Source organism: Talpa europaea (assembly GCF_964194135.1).
Source record: "Talpa europaea genome assembly, chromosome: X".
NCBI lineage: Eukaryota > Metazoa > Chordata > Mammalia > Eulipotyphla > Talpidae > Talpa > Talpa europaea.
The window spans coordinates 6,716,555-6,728,009 of NC_140081.1; positions in this window are offsets into that span (position 1 = coordinate 6,716,555).

The window sequence follows — 11,455 nt, forward strand, 5'->3', positions numbered from 1 at the left end:
ATGTGAATTGAAACACATGATCCTAATAAAGTAATTTATAAATTTAAATAATTACGATAAAGAATGTTAAAGAAAGAGGTGTGTGTGGGGGGGGATATTAGTGACATTTCAGTAGGCTACTCCCCACAGTTGAAAAAATTGAGACCCAGTGGCTACTCACAGGGGTTAGGAGAAAAAACAGACCAGAGATGGCTACTAGCAGGCAAGGCTCTGAACAAAGAGTTGGAATGTTTCTTGAATAAAAGGTGAAATAAAATTCCACTCAAGTCACTTCCTGAATGAAATTCTTGAATGGATTTAAAGAAAGAAAAGGAGAGGGAGTAGTCCAACTTCAATTCAGTGAGGCAGAAAATAACATTAGCGTGATCAAACTGAAATGGACAAAGCAGGATATGAAATCTGAACACTAAAACTGATTGACAATGAGCCTGAGATAACAGTGAGGCAGGAAAATTCCAGAAGCCAAGAGACTTTGCAAAGCAAGGGGGTGATACTGTAGGAGAACTGGCGCATCACAGCCAACTTTGCCCAGGAGAGTTCTCTCCCAGCCCATTCTGTGAGCGGGAAGAATTTACTTGAGACCAAGGGGATGGGGCCCAGAAAACCAACTGACCTAAAGAAACGGATTGTCTTGGGGAATGAAGAACCAGAAAAAAATTAGGAGACCAGAAATGCAAGAAACATGCTCTACTTTTCACAAAGGTTGGAGGGTGAGTTTCATAAAATGTGGTTGGCACTTGGAAAATTTATCTCTGGTCCTACTTATATATATCGAGGAATTCACTAGAAACACGTTAGCTGCCTGCCTCATTTCCTTTCTGATAAAAGAATAGAATAGTTTTTTCAAAAAAAGATGCAGCCCCGTTTATCTTCCATTACCAGATTTAACAAAATGTAAAGTTGTATGACTAGATCTAAATTTCCCACACAACCACACATTACAGGATCAGGCAGTCTTCAGTCTTCTAAAGATCAAGAGTTCATGTTCAGAACAACAAGAATCTAGATTCAATAATTACTTATTCTGGTCCAACCACTATGGAGAGCTGTGTGGAGATTTGTTGACTTACTAAACATAGAGTTTCCATATGATCCAGCAATTCCACTCCTAGGTATTTACCCAAAGGACACAGAATCATCAATGCCAAAGAGCACCTGCACCCCTATGTTTATAGCAGCACTATTTACAATAGCTAAGCTTTGGAAACAGCCCAAATGCCCAAAAATAGATGACTGGATCAAGAAGATGTGGTACATATACACCATGGAATATTACTCAGCATTCAAAAAAGATAAACACATGCCATTTGCAGCAACATGGATGGCGCTGGAAGGGATCATGCTCAGTGAAATAAGCCAGAAAGAAAAAGAAAAATACCGGATGGTCTCACTCATAGCAGGAACCTAGAAAACTTAAATAAGGGACCAGGAAAATGAATAACTATAAGAAAGAAAAAATCAAAATCAACAAACAACTATGAACCAGAGACACTCCACAGAGGGTGGGGGGCGGGGAGGGGAGGGATTGGGGTCAAAATAAGGGGGTTGCAATTGTATGGGGAATATAAAAATAAAAAAAAATTATATAAAAATAAATAAATAAAAAATAATTACTTATTAGCTACCACCAGAATATGCCAGACACTGTTCTCGATACTGGATATATATTAATGACTGGGCCAGGAAAAGCTCCTGTGGACATCATACTATGAGATGGGTAAAGAGAAGAAAGAAAGAGCCTATGGGAAATGCTCTGACTTTACAATAGCAAGCAGGTAAGGAGGATGGTGAATAATGGGGTGGGGGTGAGAAGGTAACACCTGAGCAGTGACTTAAAGCAAGGGATGAAAGCCATGTGGATAACGGGGCAAAGGCTGTTTCAGGCAGAGGGAACAGCCAGTGCAAAGAGTGTACGCAAGTGTCAAGAACAACAAAGGCCATTGTTGCTGGAGCCGTTGTGTAAGGGAGGCTGGCAGGAAGTGAGGATGGAAAGGAAGCTGGAGCCACACCAGGAGGGTCTCAGAGACAATTGTAGAACTTTGGCTTTTACTCCAGGCAATGTGGGAGACATTAGAGGGTTTCAAACAGGGAAGTGATCTGGTGAAAGTCGTAGCTGGATCACTCTCACTGCTGGTCAGGGAACAAACACTGAAAGGTTAAGGCTGGAAGCTGGGAGGCCAGTCAGAGAGCGACTATAGCCCAGTCAAGTATTCTGACTAGAAGCTTGAAATCAGCTATCAGCTCAACTGGGCTGCCCAACCAAAGGTAAATTATAGGTTTGTTAATAGAAATATTAGATACACAGTAATTTAGGACATCCTACCATTTCTAAGAACCACGGTTTTAGAGAGACATGGGAGTGTATCTGGAGGACAGCGAAGAGAGCAGCTGGGCCAAACACAATGTCATCTGAAGTACAGGGAAGACACGTGGGACTGTCCTTTAGAAGACTCTGGGCGCCGCGGATTCACTCTCCCACGTGTTCACTGTGTAGTCTGAGGTGGGTCCTGTTCCTCCCACGCCGAACTCCCTCGTTTCCAAGCTGATAACACTGTTACACCATCTCGCAGGGAAGTTCTAAGTATTACATAAATGAGTGCATGAGAATACAGGGAAGAGTATTGGTGGCTTAGGAATCAAAGTTATCCGAAACAAGGAAAACTACGTAATAATTAGGAGACTTTGAGAAGTGAGGGAGGATGGGAAAACTGTCCATTCTGGCTCCTTAGAAAAGCTGTCATAGTCTGAGAAGAAGCAGGCCCACATCAGCAAGACTAAAATGTACTGCTTTTATTACACCACTTTTGCATTTTTAAACCATTTAAGGTAGAAATATTTCTAAAACATATTCCAGTCTCATCAGAATGTTGCCTGAACATTATCTTACGAGTCTTTTTTCTTTTTCAGATGACTCAGTATCATCATCTTGAAAACGGTTTACTGCGGGCCTATAATGTGACCGTGTCTCCAGGACTTGACAATAAATGACTGCAAACAGCTTGACTGCAATTAAATCTGCTGTCTCTGCAGGTTCTGAATTTGCTGTCACTTCTGGAAGGATCTACTTCTAGTAGCCCTACCCACCACAAATTCCCTCCCTATTTCTGATCTGCTAAAATCTAAATGGAAACCAGATAACCTTGGGCTTCAATCTGAAAGCTTCCTCTTCATATAGGCTCAGTCCCGAGGGTGGGTCTTCACTCTGCTGAGCAAAGTGCATAGACTTTGAGATCCATATTCCCTTACTGTTCAACCTTTTATATACATTTCCAAATGAGTCATGAAATGGTAGGGTTGTCAAATAGCTATAGCAAAAACTTCCTCTAGCTTCCCAAGTTGAGAGGATAACTTTGGTAAATTTCAGAGGGAAAAAAAAAGAGATGTTTCATGCAATTTCTGACAGAAAGGAGGAATGATATCAGGGATATAAAGAATAGAAATATAAAGATATTTAAAGCTTTCCATGAGCAAGAATTTTTCATTTTGTACAATTGGTTGTGACCACATACTGATGACACAAAGCAAGTCTATAAGTACTTTACAGAACATGACATTTACATTCTGGTTGCATAGCAGCCACTTGAACAGACAGAGCAAAGATAATCTTCATGAACCAAAATGACAAATATTTTCTTTTTCTTTTTTTTTAGAATTTTTTTTATAGAGGCATGTTTTATTTATTTATTTGTTTGTTTGTTTGTTTGTTTGTTTATACATACACTGGGTACAGTCAGAAGCGTGGGAGGGTGAGAGAATTCACCAGAGCCAGGGCGGGGAGCAGAGCATGCAGAAGGACCGAAGCACACTGCTGAGGGGAGCAGCGGGCAGCAGGAGAGGTCTGCACGCCATGTGGGACCCTCCTCCTGTGGCCGGGGAGCAGCCGGGGATCGAACCGGCGCGGCAGAGGCCGCGGGCAGCTTCGCAACCCGGCACTCAACCGCTGCGCCACCGGGGAAGCCCCAAAATGACAAATATTTTCAACAGACATACAATTCAAATTTGTGGGGACAAACTGGATCCCAGGAAGGTTGCTTGTCATTACTGGTCAGGATTTATGAGAGCACAGTGTCCGTCATATAACCCCAATTTCTTTCCATACTCACACTATATCTAGGGCCTTAGAAGCAAAACTTGAACCTTCATCCTAAGTGATTTTTTCAGTTAAGACCAAGAGGAAAAGATCTTTTTTTGGGGTCCCAATGTACAGGAAAATATTTCACAGTCCAAATCTCAGGAGGAAAACAGGGTAGACAGATGAAGGGAAAAGTCACTTGAAACAACCCCTGTCCTCCAGAGGAGCCCTGCATGGACTGAACAGGGAAGTGATAAAAGGTTTCCAGGAACTTGGCCAGAGCATCACATTTACTCCCTGTGGGCTCAGGATCACAGGGAGATTGAGTTGAGACAAGATGCAGGTTCAGAGAGGGCAGCTGACATGAGATAGTCATGGTCAAGTGTCAGCCCCAGTCCAAGTCAAGGCCAAAACATTGATGGGCATTCGAAGCATACAATGCTTTGGAGCCAGTGCCCGCCTCTTACTTAGAGCCTGAGGGTGGCTGAAGACTTTGACACTTTGCTTAATATTTCTGAACTGACTAAATATATTAGCATAAATCTTCATCCTTTTTTGGCCTCTACCTCAGTTTTCAAACTGAGTATAAGAGCCATGTTTTCTGATTCCACCAGAAGTGTTCAACAGTGGTTGTCTTCTTGGGGTCCAGCAGGCTCCTCTTGGTGACGTCACTGTGCCCTTCTCTCCTCTCCTTCTAAGGGATTTGCCTGGTCTGACCCATCGATGGGGCTTGGTCAAAGCTAGTTGTTGTTTCCAGCACCAATCTTCTCACGCATTCAGAGAGTGCTTCCCACCAAGTTGAAGGGGGAGAACTCACAGAGAGGTGATGGAACAATACCCAGGCGGAGCCAGTTGTACTAAATCCAAGCTTGGTCCTAGGAATGCTGATCGAGGTTATAATCTCTCAACCTTACTAAATACATTTTTTACTTCCTACCAAGCTGACAACTCAGAATTGTTTAAATAGTAGAACTCTTGACAATTTGAATGATGTCATCTTGATACAAGATAGTACTTTTGGATCTCAGTGATAGCCAATGTTTTAACATTGGCTTTTATAAGATCAGGAAAAGTCCCAGTGGTCTCTTCAACGATGAAGTCACTAAACAATTATGAAAATTGAAAACTTGAGAATGTACTTGGAGGAACACTCGCACACACTGAGTGTCCTCTGCATAGCCTTTTCACTGGATTTGGTGGTTAGTATTGTCCAAAACTTTTTTTGCCTCTCCCACTGCAACAAAGGAATTGCCTTACAATTAACTGGGGAGTAGGAGTCAGTTGCAGCTCACTGGGCAGCTTGATGGTCTTCAGAAGCTGATTCACCAACAGTGCAGAAGAGCAAACTGGTTCAACCACTATGGAGAGCTGTGTGGAGATTTCTGGACCTACTAAACATAGAGCTTCCATATGATCCAGCAATTCCACTCCTAGGTATTTACCCAAAGGACACAGAAACATCAATTCCAAAGAACACCTGCACCCCTATGTTTATAGCAGCACTATTTACAATAGCTAAGCTTTGGAAACAGCCCAAATGCCCAAAAATAGATGACTGGATCAAGAACATGTGGTCCATATACACCATGGAATATTACTCAGCATTCAAAAAAGATAAACACATGCCATTTGCAGCAACATGGATGGCGCTGGAAGGGATCATGCTCAGCGAAATAAGCCAGAAAGAAAAAGAAAAATACCAGATGGTCTCACTCATAGCAGGAATCTAGAAAACTTAAATAAGGGACTAGGAAAATGAATAACTATAAGAAAGTGAAAATCAAAATCAACAAAAATCTATGAACCAGAGACACTTTTTTTGGGGGGGTGGAGGGAGGGGAGGGATTGGGGTCAAAATGGGGGGGGGTTGAAATTGTATGGGGAATATAAAAATAAAATTTATTATAAAAAAAAAAGTTCTCATACAGAAGCTGATTCAGAATCCTCCTGAGTTTATTTGGTCAAGAATTTTTTTAGGCCCAAGTTCCATGAAAATTCAATATGAACCTAAAAATCAGGGATAACTTTTACATTTCTATTAAGATGTTTCTGGGAGACCTATGATTGTTTTAGAGACATGAGGAATTCTTGAGATACTTTTGGTAGTCTAGATCCATAACTGAAAGTAACATTCTTCATGGAAAACGATCAGTTAGGGGAAAAATATTCATCTATTATTCAGTTGGGATTTCCACTCTGACACTTATCTAAGGAGAAATTTTCTGGTAATCAAAAACCAGACAGGGCCTCCCCTGGTGGTGCAGGCGGTTGAGCGCAGCGCTGTGAAGCTGTCTGCAGACTCTGCAGCACCAGTTTGATCCCAGCCGGCTGGCGAGGGTCCCACATGGCGGGGCAGATGTCTCTTGTCTTGCCCATTGCTCCCCTCAGCAGTATATTTCGTCAGTCTGCCTGTTCTGATCCCCACTCTGTCTCTGATGAATCCTCTCACTCTCCCGCGATTCTGGCCTGTACCCCGGTTCTTGTATAAATAAATAAATAAATGTAAAAAAAAACAAAAAAAAAACCAGACATAACAAGGCCCAGGACAAGACAATGCTTGCCCAAGACATCCACCAGAGAGCATTAGTAATTGGTAATCCAGCACCCTGGAGAGCTCCACTGGGGGCACAGAGCTCTGAAAGGGATACTGTGGCCAAACTACCAACTACAATAGTAAGGGGGTGAAGGGTAGTGGCAGAATGGCTAAGAAGTTACTTAAATTTTATTTGAGAGAGAGAAAGCGAGAGAGGGAATGGACTGGAGGTTTAGAACTGGCCCGTTATCACTTCTGTCTTATTCTATTGGCCAGAGCAGATTAAAGAAGAGGCTAAATAGACTATATCTCTGATGGGAAAGACTACAAAGTCACATTGCAAAAGATGTAGCTACAGAGAGGAGTGGAAAAGTAGTTTTTCAATCTAGTACAAAAATAGTAGACAGGGACCTCCCTGGTGGTGCAGGGGTTAAATAAAGACAGTGCTACAAGCTATTGGCAGCCACTGCAGCACGAGTTCTTTCCCCGGCCAGGGAGGTGACCCACATGGCGCAGCAGACCTCTCCTGTCTCGCCCGCTGCTCCCCTCAGCAGTGTGTTTCAGTCAGTCTGCCTGTTCTGGTCCCCACTCTGTCTCTGATGACTCCTCTCACCCTCCACACCTCTGTTCTTTACCTCAGTTCTTGTATGCATAAATAAATAAATATTTTTAAAAAACAAATATAGTTAACATTTACAAAGCCCCTTTCCTTAATTAGTTAAACATCATGGTAAATATGTTAGCTAAAATCTGGACGCCTTCACTTGTTAATTCAGTTTGGGCTCTTTAGTTAACCCTTTACATTTTCATCTATACTCCTATTAAGGGAAAACAATAATTCCTTACTCATGATGACTATGAGAATTCAAGAAGATATCTGAAGTGCTTAACATATTACCTAGTGTATAAATATTAAGCTTAATTTGTAATCCATAAAGACAACTCTATACTCTCTAGTAGAGCTAGAACAAGCACGTTCAGGTCATCCCAGACCACGCAGCCTCCAGCATCTCTGGCAACGGATGGGCAGATGCCTGAGTTAGAGCCACTTAGACCAGAAGAACATCTCAGGTAAGTCTAGACAAATTGTCAGCCTTTGCAATCATGGACTAAATAAAGGGCTGCTATTTCAACCCATGGACTTTGGGGTGGCTTTTTATGTAGTGAAAGTTAACTGATACATTATCTTAATAACTTTGCCACAGTCTTCCAAACTATCCATTGAGTAAGGAGGCCTTGAAGCTGCAAGTAAGAAAACACTCTTACTCAATGGCTTAAAAAATAAGGGAAATTGGGCTTCCCTGGTGGTGCAGGGGGTTAAGACACAGCACTATGAAGCTATCAGCAGCCACTGCACACGTTCAATTCCTGGCCAGAGAGCTGACCCACATAGCGCGGCAGGAAAGCAGTTCAGACAGTTAGCCCTGACTTGTGCATCGCAGGGGGAGAACCAACTCTTCAAGTCATTTCCTACCGCAGGCCACCAATGCTTAGCACCCGGCTGAGGGCCCACAACTACTCCGGCGGAAGTCGTTACTTTTCAAATGTTCTGCAAAGTTAGTAACTAGCTCTGTGTCTCCCAGGAAGAGAACTGCCATTGAACCTGTTGGTGTGTTTTCCATTTCAACGCCTGCCTCTTTCCAGGGGAGACAGCGAAGGCTCAAATGAACTAGTCAAAAGAAGTCAGACCAAGGGAAAGACAAATACTGCATGATCTCACTTACACATGGATCTAAAAAAGCTGAACTCGTGAAGTCAGAGCGTAGGATGGTGGTTACTAGGGGTTGGGGGGCCAGGGAAATGGGGGGAAGTGGGTCAAAGGCTACCCACTTCCATATACAGTGAATACGTTCTGGGATCTCTGTGCTGCCTGGTGATTCCAGTCAACAACACTGTATTGTAGACTTGCAAGTTGCTAGGAGAGTAGATCTTCAATCTTCTTGCGAGCGAGCGAGGGGGTGGGGGGGGAGAGAGAGAGAGAGAGGAGAGAGGAGAGAGAGAGCAGACGTGATGGAAGTGTTCGCTAAGTCTATGGCGCTGATCATCTCACAACATATATCCAATCAGCACATTTACACCTTCAACGTACACAATGTTATGAATCAATTATAACTCCATAAAGCTAGAAAACAAGCAAGCAAACACAAACCACATGCTGCTCTGGGAATGAGCCCCCGGTTGGCTGCTTCCCTCTCTCCTACCCACCATGCCCCCTCTCCAAGGACCTCAGTTTAGTCTCTATGGACCCAGGTCTGCCTGCCCTCCATGACACGTCGACAGCCTGGTCCTTTGGGTCCCTTCTTCTTTCACTCCCACCCCTCCCCCACCCCTTATGGCGTCAGTCTGCAATGGTTAAATCCAGGTGGCAGATATATGCGTGCCCGTTATCCCTTCCTCTCACTGTCACCATAGAGGACCGTTTTTATAATAAAAAGGAGTGGGGAATTGACAGGGATTGAGGGTGGATTGTGGATTGTGGATTGTCACCCTTTAGAGACTTTGGGTGCTTCCTGAAAGAGATGGGCAGGCATGGAGAGGTTTGAGGAAAGGAATGATAGGCTCGCACATTCTGTTCTAACAGGCTATGGCCGGGTTTTCTTCCTCCATGTAAATCGGATGCCAGGTAGGGTGAGGGAGGCAGTGGTTGTGGCTACAGCTTCCCAGAGCCTATAAAACATGCCCTGCATCACTCACAAGTAACACAGAAATACCAGATGACCAAAGTCAAGTACAGCACAGACATGGCCAACAATTATCCACATTGCTACAGAACTGCGAAACAAAGAGAAGCCTCATCGAAGTCTTTTTTCCAGTAGTGAAATACATCCAATCTGCTTAAGATTCTGATTTCTCTTCATGCCACTGTCTGTGTATTGTGTTTGGTTTGGACCAGGAATAGTTCTGGTGACCACCCTGCACATTGTTCAGTCATGGGGTTCAGATACCCCAGTTCTGGTTCATGCCACCACTGAGGACACACCTGGCATAACATAGAAAACATGTTCAAGGTATTCCAGGAAGAGGAGTTGATGACAAAGTGCTTTTTAAGTGACAATAAACAAAAGTAGAATAATAATAATTAAAGCATGGAAACTAAAAAAAAATCACTCACCTTGAATCCTCTAGCGCAATATAAGAAAAGTCTCGAATACTGTGTGATTTGACAAAGATATTCAAATTTGCTGGGCCTGTTTCTTCCTTGCTAAGTAGTAATCCCTGCTATTGACTGGAATAAATAATGAACAGCGGTAAGAATCAGTGAATAAAATGAGCCTTGGGAATAAAACTTTTATATTCTTTATAAAAAGTGATATTGAAACTGCTCCACTTACATCCACAAAGAAAAGAAAAAAAATATTTGTTTAGAGAAAATATTTGACAGTGTGGATAAAGAGTCACACTCACAATGACTACATTTTAGAAGTCGGATAACCTACGTGTCTGGAAAGAATCATGGATCAGCCAGGGTAGAGATGAAAAGGAACAAATACGTACATACGTAAGCCAGCTTTTTGGCACCAACACAAAGAAAAAAAGAACTACAAACCATAATACCCTCATTCCTCCCACCCCATCCCAGGACTCTGCTATAATCCTTGAGGATATTTTATAAAAGACGTTTTATTTGCTGATCTATTGGAATGTGCTGTGTCAAAGCACTATACTTGAAACTGTAACCCGGGGCTTTCTGCAATCATTGGCCTACTAAAATGAACCTTGGTATTACCCTTTATAGCTAAGCAGATGATAATCTAGCAAGTGAGTACTATAATACACGATGGTAATTTAATATGAAGCTCAATCACCCCTGGAATGAGGGCCGAGATACTAACTTCGGCCAACCTCTGCCACTTTTGAGCAAGCTGACTTTAATTCTGATATTTATTGTTTTGAATGTGCTTTAGTTCTTCAAAGAGCCCCTTAGATTACCGGGGATTGGGCTAAAGGAAAGAAAGGCAAAAGACTTAAAGGAATGAACTGTTCCACCGCTGGCTTGTCACCATGTCCTCCCAGGGACCTTTGAGTCTTGGCTTGTAAGGGCCCCAGGCAATGAAGAAATAGAATGACTCACCCTCACTGCCTGGCAGACCGGCAATCTTCAATCTAAGAGAGTCTTAAGTGTCTTTAGAATTTGACCAAACGCACAAAGTTCTATCATATTGACTAGTGAGTTCAGCAAAAGTTTGTCCAAAGAATAATCATTTTAAAACATTATGACCATTACCTGATCAAATGGAAGTTAATACAGTGGCTCATTAGCTGAGTTCCCACAGTTTCCTCTCTGACTCTGTCTCTTTCTGTCTCTTGGTCTCTGTCTCTCTCTCTTCAAGGATTATAGACTGTGATTTTTTAAAACGATACTATTGTTAGGGCTAGAAGTAAAGTGTCTTTAGAAGGTTTTTTTTTAAGCGTCTTTGTGCTGAAAGTTCAAATATATATTTTAATCTATAATCCCTTCCGCTGATTTCCTACCAGAGCTCTGTGCTTACGTCTTTCCAGATGGCTCAGTTATCTACTTCTGAGTTTCAAACACTGTAGATACGAATATATGTTCACATAGTAAAATATTTCCCTTAAATAAACACTTCTATTCTTCCTTTGTGGCCTCAAGTTGAACAGACTCAAAATCAATTTTAATAACTAAAAATTCTATTCACAGAGCACATTTTCTTTACTAATTTTGATAGGTTTTCGTTCTTCTCTCATAATGACCCTTTAATGAATGTACAGTTACGATTTGTTCCTTTTTTAAAGTTAATCTGTATCAAATGGAGACAAGTCACTTCCCTGGATCCCCCCTCGCCACTGTTTTTTGCAGGTAACACTGGTTTATAGTGTACCGCGGCATA